Below are 18,115 nucleotides of genomic sequence, written 5' to 3'. Positions count from 1 at the left end.
GGTTTTCTTTTTTCTCCCCTTAATAAAGTACCTTAAAATAGTTCAAATCATATCTAGGACTGTGTCTCTGCCACAGCTTTCTCTGCAGAAGTACATAGAAATGCAGAGATGGACCCAATATTGGCAAATTGTATAGGCAGGTTGTAATCCCACCTCTGCACTGAGCTTTGCCTGAACAGATTTTCCTCCAGAACCAGCAAAACACTGTCTACACGAGCTGCTGGAAGAGCTTTTTTCCACCTCTTTCTCCTTCCATGTATGACTGTCCCCGTCACCCAGAAGCATTGAGGCAGGAAGGGAGTCCTGAGCAAGGAGCTCTCTCCTGAGCTATAGCCCCACTGCCCATGCAGATTAATTTTGTGACCTCAGGCTAGTCTCTAAAGTTGCTGTCTTTTCTGCTGGGACATGATAGCACTGGCACTACTGCTCTCCACATGAAGTGGTGAAAGGCTAAAACAAGACAGGGCACAAGGCACAGGCCCTCCTGCAACAGGCCTGTACACCTGGGATGGACAGGCAGACAGATGGATGAAGCAGAGCTGGAATATGTTACATCCACAGAGCAGTCAGCATTCCCTAGGGTGTTTTCAGTCAATCCCAGAGCCCTGGCAGATAATCTGATTGGGAAATGAGAGTTGCTCACAGCTCAGCCAAAATATCAAGCCCTGAAATATTGCCACCTCCTTAGGGTCCCTCACAGGACCTCCATGTAGCAGGTGAGTATATTTTAAGGTCAGGCTCTCAAGTGGAGCAGAGTGAAGGGTTGGCACAGCTCAGGAGTGTGGCAGTCCCTTCCATCGTGTGCCCTGTGTTGCTCTCACTGTGATGCCTTAAAAGGCTGGTAGCACTTAGATGCTGTGGTCCTTATCTCTTGCTGATGGTACTTTGGAGATACTATATTTATAGTTCACTCGAGGCACAAATGCCTAACTGTCTAATTGCTGAACACATAGTTTGGGCAATCCAATAAAGCAGCAAGTCTGTACCCGTCCTCTCTCAGTCACAGGCTGACAAGCAGAGGCAGCATAGAGCTGCAGCAAGGTAAGGCAGTGCTTTTTTTGTTTGTTTTCATTGTCCTTTGGGCCCTTTCCTCCTTTTAGCCTTTCCCTTTGCAATGATTTCTCAGGGCTCGGTGTAGACATCGTGAGGGGAGCGCTGTTTTCTCAGGGGAAGAGTGGATTTTAAGCTGTTTGTTCCCTGGTTGATGTAACACAAAGGGCGCCTCTCTTTGTATTTCCAGTCTGCTGTTGAGAACCAGGTGTTAACTAACAGCTGCTCTTTAGTTTCTGCACTAATAATACTCTGCCAGGTTTTCATGTTCTCAAGGAACACAGCTATGTCTGGCTATAGAGACTTTCCTGGTTTGAATAGCAAACTGAATGACTCCAAGCAAAAAGCTTTTAATTAGGTTTGTTTGTGTTTTTTCTTCACTTTATAAGCATTTTCTTTTTTATGATGACTATTTGGAAAATGAATAGATAGTGGAAAAAAAAAGAGGACAGAAGGAACACTTTAGTGTTTTCCCCTCTTTCAGTCTACTTCCTAATGGCCATGAAAGAAAGGCAAATTACAGGAGATGCTTGCTGATTTCATGTTTCAAACAATTCCTTGTTATGGATTACAGCAGCTGGGGGAAAATTGAAAAGAAAGAGAAGTTACTGAAATGTAACTGTGTCTCAAAGCAGAAATTTATCAGAAGTAGCCTGTTAAAATAGCTTTAGGAACAACTGCCGAATGCCAATTATCAGGCTATTGTTACATTAAATGACTTTTAAACTCATCTTATGAGAGCATTAATTTTCAAATGAAGCCAATAAAAGAAGAACTCTTCGGAAAAATAAGATTGTTTGTGCACGTGTGTACATTTGTTTGGATGCATTTACACATGCATTTTCAATATAAACATTCTTATAACAAAAGGCTTTTTTATCCAAAGATCACAAAGTATGACACAAAGGTAAGCAATACAAATTTACTTTTAGCCGGAGAACTGAAGCTATCACAGTTTGCACCAGAGTTTGTTTACTATTCCATTATTTAGGAAATTAAGTGAAAGAAGGCTTTTTTCCAAAATGCTGAACAACTACTGCTGCGTGGGCTTTGACAGGATCGTGGGTCCCTGGCACCCTAAGGAGCAGGATTCCTTACTCCCGACCCAAAGTCAAAGGTAGTAAGAAATGTCAGCCCACTTAAAAGAGTTTGGGATTGGGCTCAGTCCCTAAGTGAGGATTTCAAAGGCAAAAGGGTAGGTCCTTAGTTGATCTGAAGCTGACGGAGAGCCACCATCTTCTGCTGAGAGCTGCTTCAGCTCCTGATCTGTTCAATGGACATGGAGCAATTGTGTCTGATCCCAGGGCTGTATCTTGGGCTCTGTCATGGCAACGCATGCAATACACTCAGCAATGTTCCCGTGGCAGATGCAGCACTGGGGCTGCGTCCAGGTCATTAAACACCCTTGGCCTCTGAAATCAAGTGGCCACATCCAGAACATCTTGTAGGGACAGGATTTTCTCCCAAGCCATGTTTTGGAGGGAAAGCTGCAGCCAGGTCTGGGCAGCTGACCAGCGTGGTTGACTGAGTCTCAGTGCCTGGGAGCATCCATGTTTGATTTATGAGCATAGACATGGCCACTGATGGTGCCCTCACATGTCCAACTTCAGCCACAACAGGGACTCAGTTCCATGCTGGATGTCCTCATAACATGTCTTTCTGGCTGAGCTGTCCAGACTTATGCTGATGGGGGCTGTGGTAGTCAGTGTAGATAGTGCTGAGAAAGCACACTTAGGAACAAGCTCGCTCCACCTATCATGTGAAGAACAGCACAAAACTTAACTGGAATAAAAAGGAATGTAAAATACCCAAATCATCTGCACATGCCTATCCTATCTTGGGGCTTACTGTCCCTGCATAGATGTCTTGGAAGGCTTAATGTCTTCAGACACTGCAGCCAGTGCCTCCGCATGTCTCTCTGCTCTCCAGCAGTAACAGTCTCACCGCTAGACTGTGGTCTGCTCTGTTCAGATCTGCACAGAGCTCCGATCTCCTGCCCCCCAGCACTGGTGAGATGAGTTTTGTACATTGGCTGGAGCCCAAAGGTAGTGTGTTCCACCAGAGAGCACAGCATTGACTATTAATGAGCCACCAATGGGAGCTGGCAGCTACCTTAGCTGGACCTGCTGCTCCACTCAGTTTGTTTCTTCCAAGATCTTGCTATTAAGCTAAACTGATGTGCCTGCACAGTAAACTGTGCAATAAAGAAATCATGTACAAAACCAATATCTTTTAATAGTGTCACTTCTTCCATACTAGAACTTTTCTCATGTCCTCAAATTCTTTGTCTGTCATCCAAACCTCAGGCTAAAACAATAAAAATAACAATCATTCTGGTTGGGCACTTAAAGTATTGCCACTGGTGTATTAACAGTATTCCCTCTGAAAAACAAGAAGCAGATGCAGCATTCCAATCATGTGCAGCAAAACATGAGGGTATTTTAAAAAAAAATTACATTGGCCAAACATCTTTAGCTTGAAAAAATGCAGGAACATGCGTAATAATACAGTGTTTTTTTCACTGGATTTGAATTTAAAAGTGAAATATAACAAAAAGACCCAAAGTCTCATTCCCAAAGTGAACCCATTTTAAAAACAGTCTTTCCAACAATAATACTTTTTTCTTACCTACCATTTGAAATTATGATTAATGGATGAATAACTTTACTTTTTCCCTTCCAAACAGCAAGCCTTCAGAACAAGGCAGACCTTTGATTGCAGCTGGCAAGAGGCTGGGAGGGGGAAGACTCATTCAAATGCTTCTTTAACGCAGAAAATGTAAAAGGCCATTTTACAAGGAAGAAATCCAAAGGAGGAAGGGGATGTGAATACTGACTTGGGGGTGAAATCCTGTCCCCACTGAAGTCAATGGAAGTTTTCTCAGAAACATCCACAGATTTCAGCAAAGCTCAGATCTCCTCCTTTTCCTTATGATTTTGATAGTGCCAAACTTGTATAAATTTGTACCACCAAAGCGTATTTTCACATTTCTTCTTGCCAGTTTTCCTTTTTTGTAGCTGTGTGTTGCCTAACCAGGGTACAGGCACTCTGACACAGTTGTTTTTCAGTGAGATGAATTATTACTGCCTACAATACTCTATCTTAGGCTTTATATCACAGTGAGTACAGTTTCATGCTGATAAATCTGAGGCTGTTTCAACAATGTTCATCATCTAATGCTGATAAGCTGTGAGAAGCATAGGGTGAATTACACAGAGTCCTAGATTTTCTGAAAGCAGTTGGAGCAATCCTGCCTGGTTTTGCTCATCTCATTCTGACATAAACGTGGAAGGAGCACTACACATTTTAAAGGGATCCATCAGCTTCATAAAACTCAAAATGTTTCTGATGCAGGTTGATTTATTAGCTACAGTTAACATGTACCGCCAAGAAGTAATGAAACTGAAAGAGCTACAAGGAAAAATATTTCCCCCCGATTCCACTTTATATTGTCAGTAACATTCTGTGTGAAGCCAGTTGTGCAGCTTCTCTTTTATAATATTATTTCCTGCTGCCTCTGTGAAACTTCCTTATTGCAACAAATGAGAGGAAAACTCTCCTTCAAAAAAGGAAAATAAGTACACTATCAAACCCCATTGCCATGGAAGTAGAAGGGGCACAGATGTGGGGACTAAAACTATTTCACACACTTCATAAAACAAAGCCAGGGGGTTTCAGATCAGCAGATTCTCTATCAAGCTTAACCGGCTTTCACCGAAGTCTGACTAGAAATTTGCATGCTTTCTGTGGAGGGAAGTAGGTAACACTGACTAGTGCTCTTTTTTGGTAGTCTGCGGCTAGGAGAGCAAAGCCCAGCATGCCTAGAGATTACCATATGAAAACAGGAATACCTGCAGTCCGCAGATGCCACCACACAGAAGCCCATTATTCTGTTATTTACTCCCTTTTTTGAATGCTGAGTGTCCTAATTTCCTATGCATGAAGTCATCAACAGCAACACACCCCACAGCCTCCAGCATTGGATGCAGAAGACGGCAGGACACTCAAAGGGTTAGGATAGCAAATATAATACAGAGAGAGATATATATGCCAATGCTGTATAGCATGGCATCCCTGGTGCAGAAAAACACAAGAGAAGAAGCTGTCAGAATAAACTCTATTTGTTATTGCTTTCAACTTTTGGGTGTAAATCCCCCAGCTCAGGAATTCTCATGAGCACAGGTTAAACATTCTGTTACATACTCGTATTGCTCTTATTTCATAGTGTAGAGTATTTCTTCTCTCAATATCCTTTTAGGGAAGAAAAGTAGCACTTTTGCCTAATTCAGAAAGGAGAAGTAAGGGCCAGATCTGAAGGCACACTCTAGTGCTGAAGTGTGGTGAGGATCGGCAGGCTGTGAGACCCAGCTCAAGGCTGCAGTGACCCAGGGCTCCAAGAAATATGTCTTGGAGACAGACTCATCTGCCTCTTCCTTTCATCTCCTTTAAAAATCCTTTAGCCAGCATGAGTGACATTGTGTCCAGTTCTGCTCAATTAAGCAGGGGGGAATATAGTGCCTGAATTCAGGTGTGAATTCTGCCTGGACATAATCTGCAGTGCTTTAGCTATTCAAGGTTAGGTATCTGTGTGAATCAAACATCTGGATTCCCTCTAGATTCAATGTGGAATGAAAAGCACATCTATAGGGCAATTCATTTCATCCTCAATAGGTGTCTAACAAACCACTGCTCACAGCCACCTCTCTTTCCTTATCCGCTACAGTGGGACCACAGATGGGTTGTTTGGGTCAGCTCACATTTGGTCAGTTAAAATGAGGTGAGATGGATGTCACTATAGGTTTTTTGCAAAGATTACACAAAGCATTTTGTTGATCAAGGAACAGGCTTTGTTATCACAAGTCCCTGACTACGACCTGAAAACTCTCCCCTCCTTTATAATTTTATGAACCAGGGTGCTTTAGTAATGCAGACTCTCTGTAATAAGAAGTAGGTTGTGGTGATTTCTCATCTTTCTCCTTGGTCATTTTTACTTCTGGTATTTGTCTTTATATATATTACTGCGTTCTGGGGCATTCTCTGGACATTCATGAGGTGAACCATCTGGGTGCTGTAGGAACTCTTGAAAGTCTGCTTCCAGGAGCAAAGTGGGATAAGATCACAGAAAGAATAGATGAATGGGAAGTGCTTCTGGTGGAAACAAGACCCATGTGGAAGTGTTTTGTCAGGAATTTTTCCTGTCTTGGTAGGGCTGTAATAGAGAGCAACAGTCTAAAGAAATTGCTTTGCCTCTCAAAACAAAAGGCTATGAAAGAGTTTGCTCAGGAATGAAGGGTTATGAAAGAGCACAGAAATTTAGGATGAGACACTGAACTCTGGTGGTTTTCTTGATCATCTGTCGTGGTTTAAAACCAGTGAGACAGCTTGTTCACTCACTTCCCCCCCTTCTTGCCCTCCCTCTACTCCTAGAGGGACAGAGAGGAGAATCGAAAAGAATGCAACTCCCACGGGTTGAGATAAGAACAGTTCAGTAACTAAGGTATAACACAAACCACTACTGCTACCACCAATAATAACAATGATAAAGGAAATAACAAGGGAAGAGAATACAACATCTCAGCACCACCTGACTGATAACTCCCCCCCCCCAACCCAACCAAGCACCAACCCATACCTCCTCCAACCCCACAGTCCCAGCCCTTCTGGCTCACTCCCAGTTACATCCTGGGCATGACGTGCTGTGGTATGGAATACCTCTTTGGTCAGTTTGGGTCAGGTGTCCTGTCTCTGCTTCCTCCTGGCTTCCCCTCCTCCCTGGCAGAGCATGAGGCTCACAAAGTCCTTGGCCAAACCAAAACATCCTTGTTATCAGCTCTGTTACCAGGCCAAAAGTCAAAACACAGCACTGCACCAGCTACCAAGAAGGAAAAAAATGACTGCTACTGCTGAACCCAGGACACTATCCATTCTCATCTGCAGGGAGAAAAGAGCACAAAACTATTTGGAAACTTGTAGCAGCAACAGCCTTTTCAGACAGCATGACCTGAAAACATTTCCATCCAGTGCATCTTTTTGTGCAAAACTGTAGGCCTCTGACAAATTTGAGATTGCAATGGAAACATTAAGAGTCTTTTGCAGAAATCTTGAATGGAAAGAGGAGGTTTTGCATGGGATTGGTTTCCTGATCTGATGCTCTGAGTTAGACTTGTAGTCCAAATTATTTTCACTGAACTGCTTCAGGGTGGCTGTGGTACCAATGACAGCGAGGATGCCGGTGTCTCTCATTTTAGACTGACCATTTAAAATAACAGAAAGAACAGAACTTGCACTACTAATGGAAGGTGCTTATGTAAGTTTGTTGGTTAGACAACCAATGGGAAAATACTTAATCACTATAAACAACCTATTATGAAAGACAATTAGAACTTCTTATCAAGACTGCTATTCATTTGTAAACTCTCTAACCCTCTATCTCATCTAATTCAGCAAGAGTTTTACTCTGAGGCCTCCAAGATTGGCTGCAGAAGCATTTCTGAGCTTCCTGATAATAATATTCACATTTCTTTGTAAACCACAACCTTAAATAAAGCTGTGGTGTTATTTGTAGTGTCATCTTACTTAAGTCCCACAGTTCAATAACTTGTCGATTCATAAGCTAAGGAGGATTTAGATTTATTAGTGTAATTAGTGTCATAGGATACAATTATTTGTTGCTGTGGAATACTGGTGGCTAAGCAGAGGATATAATTATACGGACTTAATTACACAAACATAGTATATGATGTGCATAGCAAAAAGACATGTTGTTCTGCTTAAGAATATCTTCAGGCAGACAGAAGTGAGGAAGACAGTGGTTGCAGATGTCGTAACCCCAGCACACACTTGAAAAACAACCAGCAAAACTGTTTCAAGGATCCATGCTCCACCACCTCTAAAGACCAAGGGACCACAGAATTACAAGCTACAAAGTATTCGAGAAAGAGGGACTAGAGTGGGCCAAAAAGGCTTGATCCTGACCCTGAGGAATAAACAGTGCATGAGACAGAGGAACAGACTACATCAAGCAAATTACTGAAATCTCAGGAACAGGTTTTCTAAGGACATCCTTATGGAAAATAGCTAGATCTGTTTTACAGTCATGTTTCTCTGTAAAATACTTCTGTCTGAGTTAGAAACATTTTGGTTTATAAAGGAACTATTGGCCCTGAAGCCACCTGGCGCTCGCACAACTGATGTCCATACTGTTTTACCACGCAAAACGAGATGGGCACATCCACCCTCCTTTGAGCAGGCCGGCTTTTGGGCCTTACTAGAGACTCCTTGGGAGAGCAATGGGGGCTTTGGGCTCAACCAGACCTAGGGCTGCACTTACAATTGGACAGTGTGGACCATCCTCTGCTCTGTTTGGACGAACACAAGCTACAGGTATAGATGCAGGAGGGGAAGGCAGAAGGGCCAGAGGAATGGGTGGTGCGGTCACCCTGAGATCTCTCTGTCATTGAAACAAGGAGGTTGCAAGGAGGTTGCAGTATGTGAGAGCAGTTTGTTCATCCATCCTTTTCTCCTTAGCAGCCCTCACTTTACTTCCAGTGGCAAACTGCACAGATATCATGGCATGACCAGGCCACACTCTCCCACCATCATGAGCAGGAGCAACCAGATTGCACACTGGGGATCATTTGGGTCCATTCACAGTCTTCCCTTTGCCCTAGCCATTCTTCTCCATGCTATCATTGCTTCCGACTGGAGTCTGCCGCTTCTCCCAGTTGTTAATGTTTTCCTCATTTGTTGAATGAAAGCAGCTGAGTTAGCTGAGACCTATCAAGTGAAAACATGGGCACATGCAGCTTATCATGCCTGGAATGGGTTATGGTTTGATTATTCAAGCAGTTGTGCCGGCTGCTGGGAGACGATTTGTGACCAGACTCTCGGCCCTGACACCTACAGCCATGCCTCCTTTCTCCCTTTTCTCCTTGTGCTTACAAATGCAAATGTAGGGTGGGTATGCAGCTTACTAAAGGAAACAGCAAACAGCTCTGGGTCCAAGGCATGCTCACATAGAAAGCCAGCAGGAGGAGCAGTGTGAGCATGGCTGTAGAAATGCTGGGGGCACCCAGCAGGGAAGCCTGCCTTCCTCCCAGGTCTTCCTCTGCCCTCTCCTGCAAAGGAAGTTTCTGCTGCCTGCCAGTTCTGTGTCTGCTGCCAGACAAGCCAGTGTCTTCCCCACAGTTTTTTCTGAACATCCACGTATTAGGAACCCTTCCTTGCAAATAAAGAGTCTGGATTCTTGGAAATCCTTCTGGATATAAAGAAGAGACAGCATCACTATGGACTGGGTCCTCAGGGAGCAGCCTAGCAGGCAGACAGTGCCATTAAGAATAAAAGAAAGGACTAGTGCTGCTTCATAATGTGATTGCTGATTCCACCCTAATGACCCAAAACAATTACTTATCTTCCAGCATGAGACTCATTACCCTCAAGACAAGCCATTGTTACAAACCTTTATTTCATTTTTGTTTGAATTTTATTCACATTAACACAGCACCTCCACTAGAGAGTCTTGTGAATATAAACTTGGCAGGGACAAACACAATCCATATGTCTATCAGGCTGACAATGGATGGTATGTTTTTTCAGCTCTGTGTGAAGTGCTAGACATGAAATTCACATCAGCAGCTAAATGATTATTTTAATCCTATTATTTAAAGAACCTGAGCAGTTATAGAGCTCAAACTAAGCACAGGATCAACAGGACCCTACTTCAAAGTGCACAACCTAAGCTCATATTTTCAATTATATGTCTGAACCTATGTCTCAGACCCTCTCATCTTATCTGTAGTATATACAAACAGTAGTTGAGCAGAAAAACTACTGTTGCCATACAGAAGGACCTTTCTGCAAAACAGGATGTCCCTAATCATATTCAGATTGGAGAGGGTGACTGTTTCTACTTATATCAAAATATTAGGAGTCTGAAGTAATCTGGGAAGTGATTTGCAAATGCATACTTCTTTTGAATACTGGGCAAGTTGAAAGGTTTGGGAAATTATAGGGCCAATAGATAACCAGGGTACAGAAAGAGTCCTCAGGGAAGAGATGGTAGTAACAGGAAAAGCTAAATGATTTTTTTCTTTGCTCCTGTGCTCACTGTGAGGAACTTGGAGAGCTTCCCACAGCAGAACACTTCATTATGGGGATCGTCAGAGGATCTATTTCAAGCTGAAGTGTGTGCAGAAGAGGTATGGAACAAATAAACAAAATTAATAGGAAGAAAATGTTAGAACCCGATGATGTTCACCCAACAGATCTAAAGGGACTCAAACATGAATTAGCTGAAATAATAATAGTGCATGGCCTCTCGTTTAAAACAGGCTTAGAACTGATCATCTAAAAGTAGTTGATAAGGTGCCAGACCTTTTATAGGGTTCCAAGAGAAACTGGGGAAATTAGACCCTGGTGAGTTTGATAAATTACTAGAAATTACTATACAGGGTAGGAAGGAGGATAAATATGATACTTTGGGAGAAATTCCATACAGCTTTGTAAAGCAAAATAATACTTTACTAATCCATCAGGTTCCTGTAAGATGGTAGGAAGCATGAAGATACAGGATGTCTTTGGTTGGTAACATCTGCTTATTTGTACTTTTCCATGTATTCAACAAAGGCCCTCACCAAACACCCTTAAAACACATAAGCAGCCACAGAGTGAGAAGGAAGATCTTTGTATGTACTGCATAAAATCAGTTGAAAGATAAACAGGCAGCTCTTACAGCAAAGGAAGATTAATAGGAGGTTAGCTTTGGAAATCCTACTGAGACTGAGAAACAGAAGGATCTTAGGCAACAGCATGAGTGGGCACTGGAACATCTTAAACTGAATGTAAAGAGATGCACACAGTGAAAAATGTAGGAGGAAACTGTGCAAGTTCATGGAAGTGATATTCAGTACAGATACTGCCTCCAGGTTGAGAAGTCGCTGAGCTAAAAGATGTTGGAGGCTGGGAAAGTATTGTGACAGACTGTTCTCACTTTCTTCCCAGGACACATCTTAGTCCCCAAGAACAGGATAACAAGTTGCCAGAACCCTTCTGTTTAGTGATTCTCCTCTTGCTATGGTTTGGTCCAAATACATACAAAATTACAGGTTCTACATGACATTAGTCACCCTTTAAAGGCATGAATGTAGACTGAAAAGTCCAGTCTGAATGTCTTCTTTCCTTCTTTCTGTCATTTTACATCTATGTTGGACTGACAAAACTTATGTTCATTAGACTTTGGAGGCAGTGGGGTCTTAATATTAACCCTTAAGGACAAATCAGACAAATTTCTACCAGGAATGAGTTCCATGTTGTCAGTCCTGCCTCGGGAATGAGTTAGGTAAGTTCTTGAAGTGTCTGCTAACTGCTCAGTTTTACAAACCTCTCTTTGCTCAGAAGCTCCCAAGGCGTCTGGCTGCCTGATAAAGGGAAATGGCAGTTACAAATGTTGCTGTTGGCTGTTTCTGGAGGGTCATAAAAGATGTCAGGGATGCAGGCAGAAAAAGAGTTAAGGGAAGTAGAAAGAAATTATTCACAGACAAATTTCTGGAGGAGAAGCCATGAGCAGTGGGAGGAGGAGGATTCTGGAAAGGACTCTTTGCCTAAAAACACTGGAGCGTGCTGGGAACGCTGTGGGGAATGTGAGCTATTTTGTATGGAATTGAATGTCTCTTGTACTATCAGAAACACGGAGCAATTAGCTTTTTGGAACAATCACAGTGTGCTTGTTTCATGTGTCTGAAACAGGGAACAATAAATCATGATTATACTAAATGAGTAAACCCTAAATTGAGGGGCAGTATTTGCCAATTCAGAAGACCGGCAATTACTGCAAACTCTGTAGTAATTTGCCATCCCAGGTTCCACATGCGGGGGTAGGAAACCCAAAAGCCTCTTCCTATCTGTCGTACTTGGGGCCCCACACTGCAAACAAGCTGAATGCAGAGGAAAGGAAAGAAGCAACAGCTCCTCCTCATACACCTTCACACTATCAGAGTTTAGAGTCATTGTTTCTAAAGACCGCTCACCTCTCGTCAGAGATTGTCTCTGGATCCCAAAGCACTTCCAAAGATGTGCCACCAAGCTCTCTGTCCCAGAAGAACAAACAAGTCTTACAGAAACACCCTTGAATGTGAGTCAGCTTCATATATCTTATTACATAGCAATATATTATCCTTCTGCAGATAACTTTTCCTACGCAAACCAGAAGTTCTTTGGTGCTACTGAGCCATGGCACCTTTTGCTAAATTCACTGAAGAAGATTGTTTAAGACTGTATGTGAAAACTATTCTAACACATTAAGAAAGCAAACATTCACACTGATTTTGGCTAAGCACCCTCCCCAAAATAAATCTTGCATCATCCCAGAGCTGACAGACTTTTACTTCATGTTAAGTTCCCTATCTGCCTTGGCTGAGGAGGTTTTAATGGGTTGTCCAAAGGTACCTGTAATTCCTTCATCAGAATCTAAGAAGCTCTATTATTTCTTACTTGCTGAGTATTTGTGCTAGAGGATCTAATTACGTAGGGGAAGAAAGGAAGATCAGAGTATTGCAAAAAGCTTTGTGACTGGGAGAGTGGCTGGGGAGAGAAAATGCACACTAAGAAAAATTTGTTTACCCTTTGCATATTCCTCATATGCTTGGAGAAAACTATGTATCTGAGAGCATTTTGTAAGAATGAAATTTCAGGAAGATATAATATTGCCTGTCTATTATTTTAGGTTTAATGAACTAAAATGCAACATCTGCATGAGTCTGTAGTACTTCTGAAGCAGTAGTGCCGAAAATAGTAGTTCTTCTAAATGCATCTTCTCATATTCAGTGGAAGCTTGTGTTACACAGGTTCCAGCATCAGAAAAGGATTTGATGAATTCTGATAAAGTAACTTAAGTTTCCAGGATAAAATAGCTGTGGAAGGAACCAGCCAGTATCTTCGCCATTTTCAAACCTAAGAGTGCAGTTTTCCATCTCCCCTGCACCCTCTCAGAGACATTAAATCTCTCTACAACTCAAACTGGGGGAAAGTGAAATATTCCACTTAACAGCTCTTTCCATTATTTTTCTTTGTTCATTCTATTCAGCCAGAAAAAGAGGTAGTTATTCCAGCATCAACCCAGTAGCTGAAGTGAGATTTCTGAAGGATTAGTGAAATTATTGAGAAGCCCTGCTATGAAGATGATACGCTTTCCATCTTGTTTCCCATATGTGAGGTATCTCCTTCTCCACGTAGAATTAAACCTTTTAAAGCACACAGGCCACTGAAAAGCAAAGAATATGTGCTATGTAAATGCTACATATATGAGGAATACATAAACCATAGGATAGGCTTCTAAGTCACAGGATGACATTGAATGGTTCTTGTATTTTCAACCTTAAATTTAGGCACCCTGTTGGAAACATTGTCCTGTTTTCTTTGTGTTGTCTCCTGTGAAGCCTTGAAGAGGAGAGCCAATGAAGTAGGAGGGTGTGGGGGGAAATGTGAGTCACTTAAACATTAAATTTGTCAACAGTGAAAAAAAGCCCCTGCCCTTTCTCTCCGTCTCCCTGATGATTAAGGAAATACAGTTTTCTCCCACGCACCTCCAGTGGATTTGATGCTGGTGGAAAAGAGAGTATATGGGGATTTGCCAGTCACTGATGAATATTTACTTGCCAGATAAAAAGCTGAAGTAATCAGGATCTACTAAAGGAGGATAAGAGGTCAGAAGTTTCTCCTGTCCTCCTTAGTAGTGTTTGGTGGCATGCATTCACCACATCATGGGATGAGGGAATGAACTTGGTAACTCCCTCATCCCTTTCACAGCTCCATGTAGCCTTGATGTGGCGGCTGAGAACCAAGTCCCCGAGTGAGCCCACAGATCATGGGGTTTTAAATTGTCAGAGGCTGTTCTGCCTTCAAGGAGTCAGAGATGTTAGATTAAATCAGAAAAATTATCTTCCCAAAGTAAACCCATGACCTGCAACAGTTAAACTAAACCATTTCAGCTGGAGCCAATACATATTTTAACTTGTAACTGCGGAAAACACTCGTATTCCAGCAGGTCGCATCAAAAAATCTCAGGTAGAGTTGCTGCAGTGGCTGTCAAGGGAGAGCTAGGGAAATAAAAATATCATGCAAATTGAAAAAAATCAAACAAGTTTGGAATATTTAATTTTTTTAGAAATGTTTGGGAAGAAACTGACTCAATTAGCCCAAATCTAATCAAATTCAGGGCCTATTTTACTTCTTTGCACACACTTCCAAATCAGCTTTGAGCTAAGAACTGTAACTAAGATGGAAATTAATGATTATTGTTGTCACTGTGAAATAGTTTAAAAGAAAGAAACATTATTATTATCACACTCTAACTAGTCCTTCGTCAATTTGTTAACAACTCATACAAAAGTTGGTTTGTCCTGATCTCTATATTTAGACAGTGAAACTAAAGAACAGAAAGATGCAATGTCTTGCCCAAGGGCATCCAGCAAACCAGTGACAGGGCTGGAAACCCAAGCAACAGCTCTCCGAAGACATAAGTGCAATTCCATGTACCTCAAGGGCTCACTGAAGATTGCTCACTGGCTGGTTTAACTCATCTTTTAGTGCCAGTAAAAAGGCAAGGGAAGAGACAGGGATGTGTGGCTAGCAAGTGCAGCAGCTTTGATTTAAATAAGCTTTAACTTCCATAGAATCATACTTCTTAAGCCCACACATCCATGGCTATTCCTTCAGGGAACAATGCCTGCGTTTTGAAAACACAACTGCAAAGGCTGCAGCAACAGACAGACCGACCCATGGGCATTGCTGTTTATCAAAATAACTCTCATTTCAAGATGAAAGGTTTTACTTATGATGGAAGAATTAGGACTAGCCTTTCCCTGCCATTTCATTCTGTCTGCACTTTTGCAGATTTGGGGTAGCTCTTTGACTGACTAACACATTTCATCCCTGTATCAAATCTGATTACCACTTGGCAGCATAAGAGGACAGTAAGTACAGGACAGGGTTCTGGGATAAGTTTGCTTTACAGAAGAAAGCCTTAGCTAACCCATATGGACACATGTACCACTGCCCAGACATGTGGCAGCACCCAGTGTCCAGCACAAAAGGACATTGGACTGCCTTGCATCATCTGGATGCAAAACAACAGCATCACTGTCTGGGGCCAATGGGTTTTGCATATTTATTCTACAGGTTTCTGTTAAGGTTGAAAGCATTCATATTAAAGCACCTCCCTTTGGCAAGAATGAGTAACTACTGAAATGTTTCCCCACTACACCTCAAATGTCAGACAACAGCCATCTCCCATGTGCTTCTGATCCAAATTCTTCCCTCTGGGAGGTTTCCCAGGACCCTCACAGTTTTGATTAACAGAATGTGTTTCTGCTAGAGTGGATGATAGATGAAATTGGATTTTGCAGCAGAAAAATTAGTTCCTGGTTATAGCACAATTAATGGTTGCCCCTTTCCTTTCCATGTGCCCACTGACAGGGCTCTCCGCTGGGTCCTGAGCATGTGCTGAGACAATCTGTTCCTTTGGCTTTCTCTTACACAAGGGTTTTTTTTGTTTCATTAATTTCCCCTGCTTCTTTTTCCTCCTCACTATGGAGGAGCTTGGAAAGAAAGAAGGGTGGGGAGAGACAAGAACAGTCTCCGAACACTCATAAAGAACCACCTGCACACTTGCACCTCATCAAAATGTGCACCCCTCCACAAAGGAGAGGAGAGACAGCTTGTTTTGCTCTTCTCTGGGCAAGGCGCTAAGTCGTAGCAGGCAAAACAGCCAAAGCAAATAAAGCCTCATACCAGTTTCAACCAAATACTTTATCCTCTCAGCCAGGTGAGGAGCCTTACAAATGTTTGGGTGTGAGTCGCCGTAAACCCTTCTGTAAAGTGCGGTCCCTTGGATTTAGCCAAGCTATGCGATTAATAACCATCGGGGGTTTAGAGAAACAAAGGCTGGAGGAAAGGAGGGAGGGGGAGCCCTATTTTAGGATGGGGGCCAAGACAGACAAGATGTTTAGGAGGGGGAAGCATCGACACCCTTTGGAATAGAGAAAGTGTCGAACGCCAGCTGCAGAGCGCCTCAAAGAATGAGTGTCTCTGAGGCTTTTGTCTCCTTATATGGTAAAATGATAGAGAGGGGTTTTGCCGGGCAGGGGAAGGCAGCAGCCTCCTTCCACACAACGCCGGCTGCGGAGCGCTGGGATCGGAAGAGCACCGCTCTTGGCAGGCAGCGCAGAGCCCCGGAGAGCTCCACGGCTCTCCTCCGCGAGCAGCCGGTGCGCTCTTCACACATCTGTTCATGGACGTGACCCCCTGTCCCCGGGCCAGGAGGTGACATTAGCTGCCCGCTACTGCTCTGTAAGTCAATAACCCTTTTCTTTCCTCTCCTTCCCTCCCTCCCTGCTCCCCATGGAATATATCTCTGAAGGTGTCGCTTTAAACAAAGGGTGCAGAGAGGAGGAGAGGGTTGTTTAGTGAATGCCCCAGTGGGTTGTCGGGTAAGGATGTGCCGGACCCCCTTCTTCCTGAGCACACCCTGAGCACGGGGTGTGAAGAGGAGAAAAAGGCAGATTTCTTAACGGCACAATTACTGCTGCATGTCCAACCATAAAGTGACACATCAGCGAGCTGATGAGGCGCTGGGTCATTTCATATGCAACTATTTTTAATGACTGTATTGTGCTGCATGTGTAATCTACTGGGGAGGTGATGAAAAGTAGGAGCCAGGGTCTTATATCCTTTACACCTACCTCTGTGCACACTCCTGCTGCCGAGCTCAACAAAGGAGCGTTTTGCACTGTAGTAAGAGCAGATGCACATGAAACAAAGGTAGCTTTTCCTCTTTGCAGACAAACGCTGTGGACAGATTGTGTACTGAAAAATGGGTAGGCATCAGCATCCTATTTCTTCTTTTTAAGTGGAAAGAATAAATTAGAATGCAATTCCCAATTAATAGCTCTGAATTCCTTCTTTTCAGGCTTCTCTCTGCATGCGTGTGTGTGCAGCCACAATAATCCAGGTCCTTAATGTATGCTGTTTAACGTGGATTTCTCTGTGTATATAATAAAGGAAATTCTAACTTTCTTTGTCTGCATTAATGGCTGTTCCAAACTTTCTACTTCCCTAAATGCATACAGCTTCTATTTAGTTCACCTGCGTGTGTCATCTTTCCTGTGTACAGAGACACATACATGGTCACAAGAAAACGAACCTTTTAAAAATCTGTATACAATCAGCAGTCAGTCTGTTATTGTTATGCCCCTGACTCTTATTTAGAGATACGTTAACTAAGATTGCTGATTGACATTGAGATTGCCATGGTCAGTAGCTATAAAATTTATTGTTGGCTATACGTATTTGTTTGCTGTCTTACATAGGAATTGTCCTAAAAGGGACCACCAGAAGGTTGTGTGTTATTAGTTACTCACATGCATTTGAGTGTGAAGGAACGCTATAACTGAGAACTAAAATTCAGTTTCTGCTATATCAGTTCATAAACATATGGAACTCCCTGGTTTTTGGCTAAAATCTTCTGTGCCTTTTATCAGCCAGATGGTAAACTGAAAATGATTGCTTCAGGCATCTGGATCTGGAAGGCAGGACAAAAAAAAAGTCTATTTTTTTTAATTTTATAAAAATTTCAATCTGTTTTTTGCTCCTATACATATAACTGGGAAAGGATGCCCTCTGAAGTCTGCTCCCTCAATAGAGCACCTGTATATTCTTGACCGCATTAGGAGATAATATTAAAAAATAAGATATGAGATACTATAATTATTGAAAACTCAGTTTCTAACACTACCATGGGGTCTCTTCTGCGTCCAAAATCTGAGCAGAGCACCAATAAAACTATCTTTCACCCTAGCCATAACACAGATGATTAGCTTTGGCTTCCAAACCAATACATGGTTGAGGTGAATGGCACAGCTGGAAGGACACAAACCACTATTGCTGAGAATTCATATTTGTGATAGTTACCTGGGGTTCCCACCTGATGTCTCTGTCTGAGTAATAGAGGCTGTGGGATGGACCAATTCTCAAGCTGTTTCAGAAAGCTTAGAAGATCCCAAGACTGTAGTGG

General features: G+C 42.6%; 1 protein-coding gene across 2 annotated transcripts in view; it reads left to right on the top strand.

Annotated features, from left to right (window-relative positions):
* Positions 1 to 880: 880 nt before the first annotated feature.
* The window catches only part of FHL2 (four and a half LIM domains 2), a 40,924-nt gene continuing 23,689 nt past the window's right edge, over positions 881 to 18,115 (top strand). The window contains exon 1 of one of the 2 annotated variants that reach the window (XM_061472628.1): positions 881 to 1,041. The gene's annotated coding sequence lies outside the window, so the exon portion shown is untranslated. Of the gene's footprint in view, positions 1,042 to 16,230; positions 16,393 to 18,115 lie in introns of those variants that run through there. The other variant, XM_061472629.1, reaches the window with a different exon arrangement.

The sequence above is a fragment of the Pezoporus flaviventris genome, unplaced genomic scaffold, assembly GCF_033815535.1.
Source record: "Pezoporus flaviventris isolate CSIRO_AGI_PZ_B2104156 unplaced genomic scaffold, CSIRO_AGI_Pfla_v1 ptg000072l, whole genome shotgun sequence".
NCBI lineage: Eukaryota > Metazoa > Chordata > Aves > Psittaciformes > Psittacidae > Pezoporus > Pezoporus flaviventris.
The sequence above is the reverse complement of the archived record's forward strand: the minus strand, read 5'-3'. Positions and strand labels throughout refer to the sequence as shown.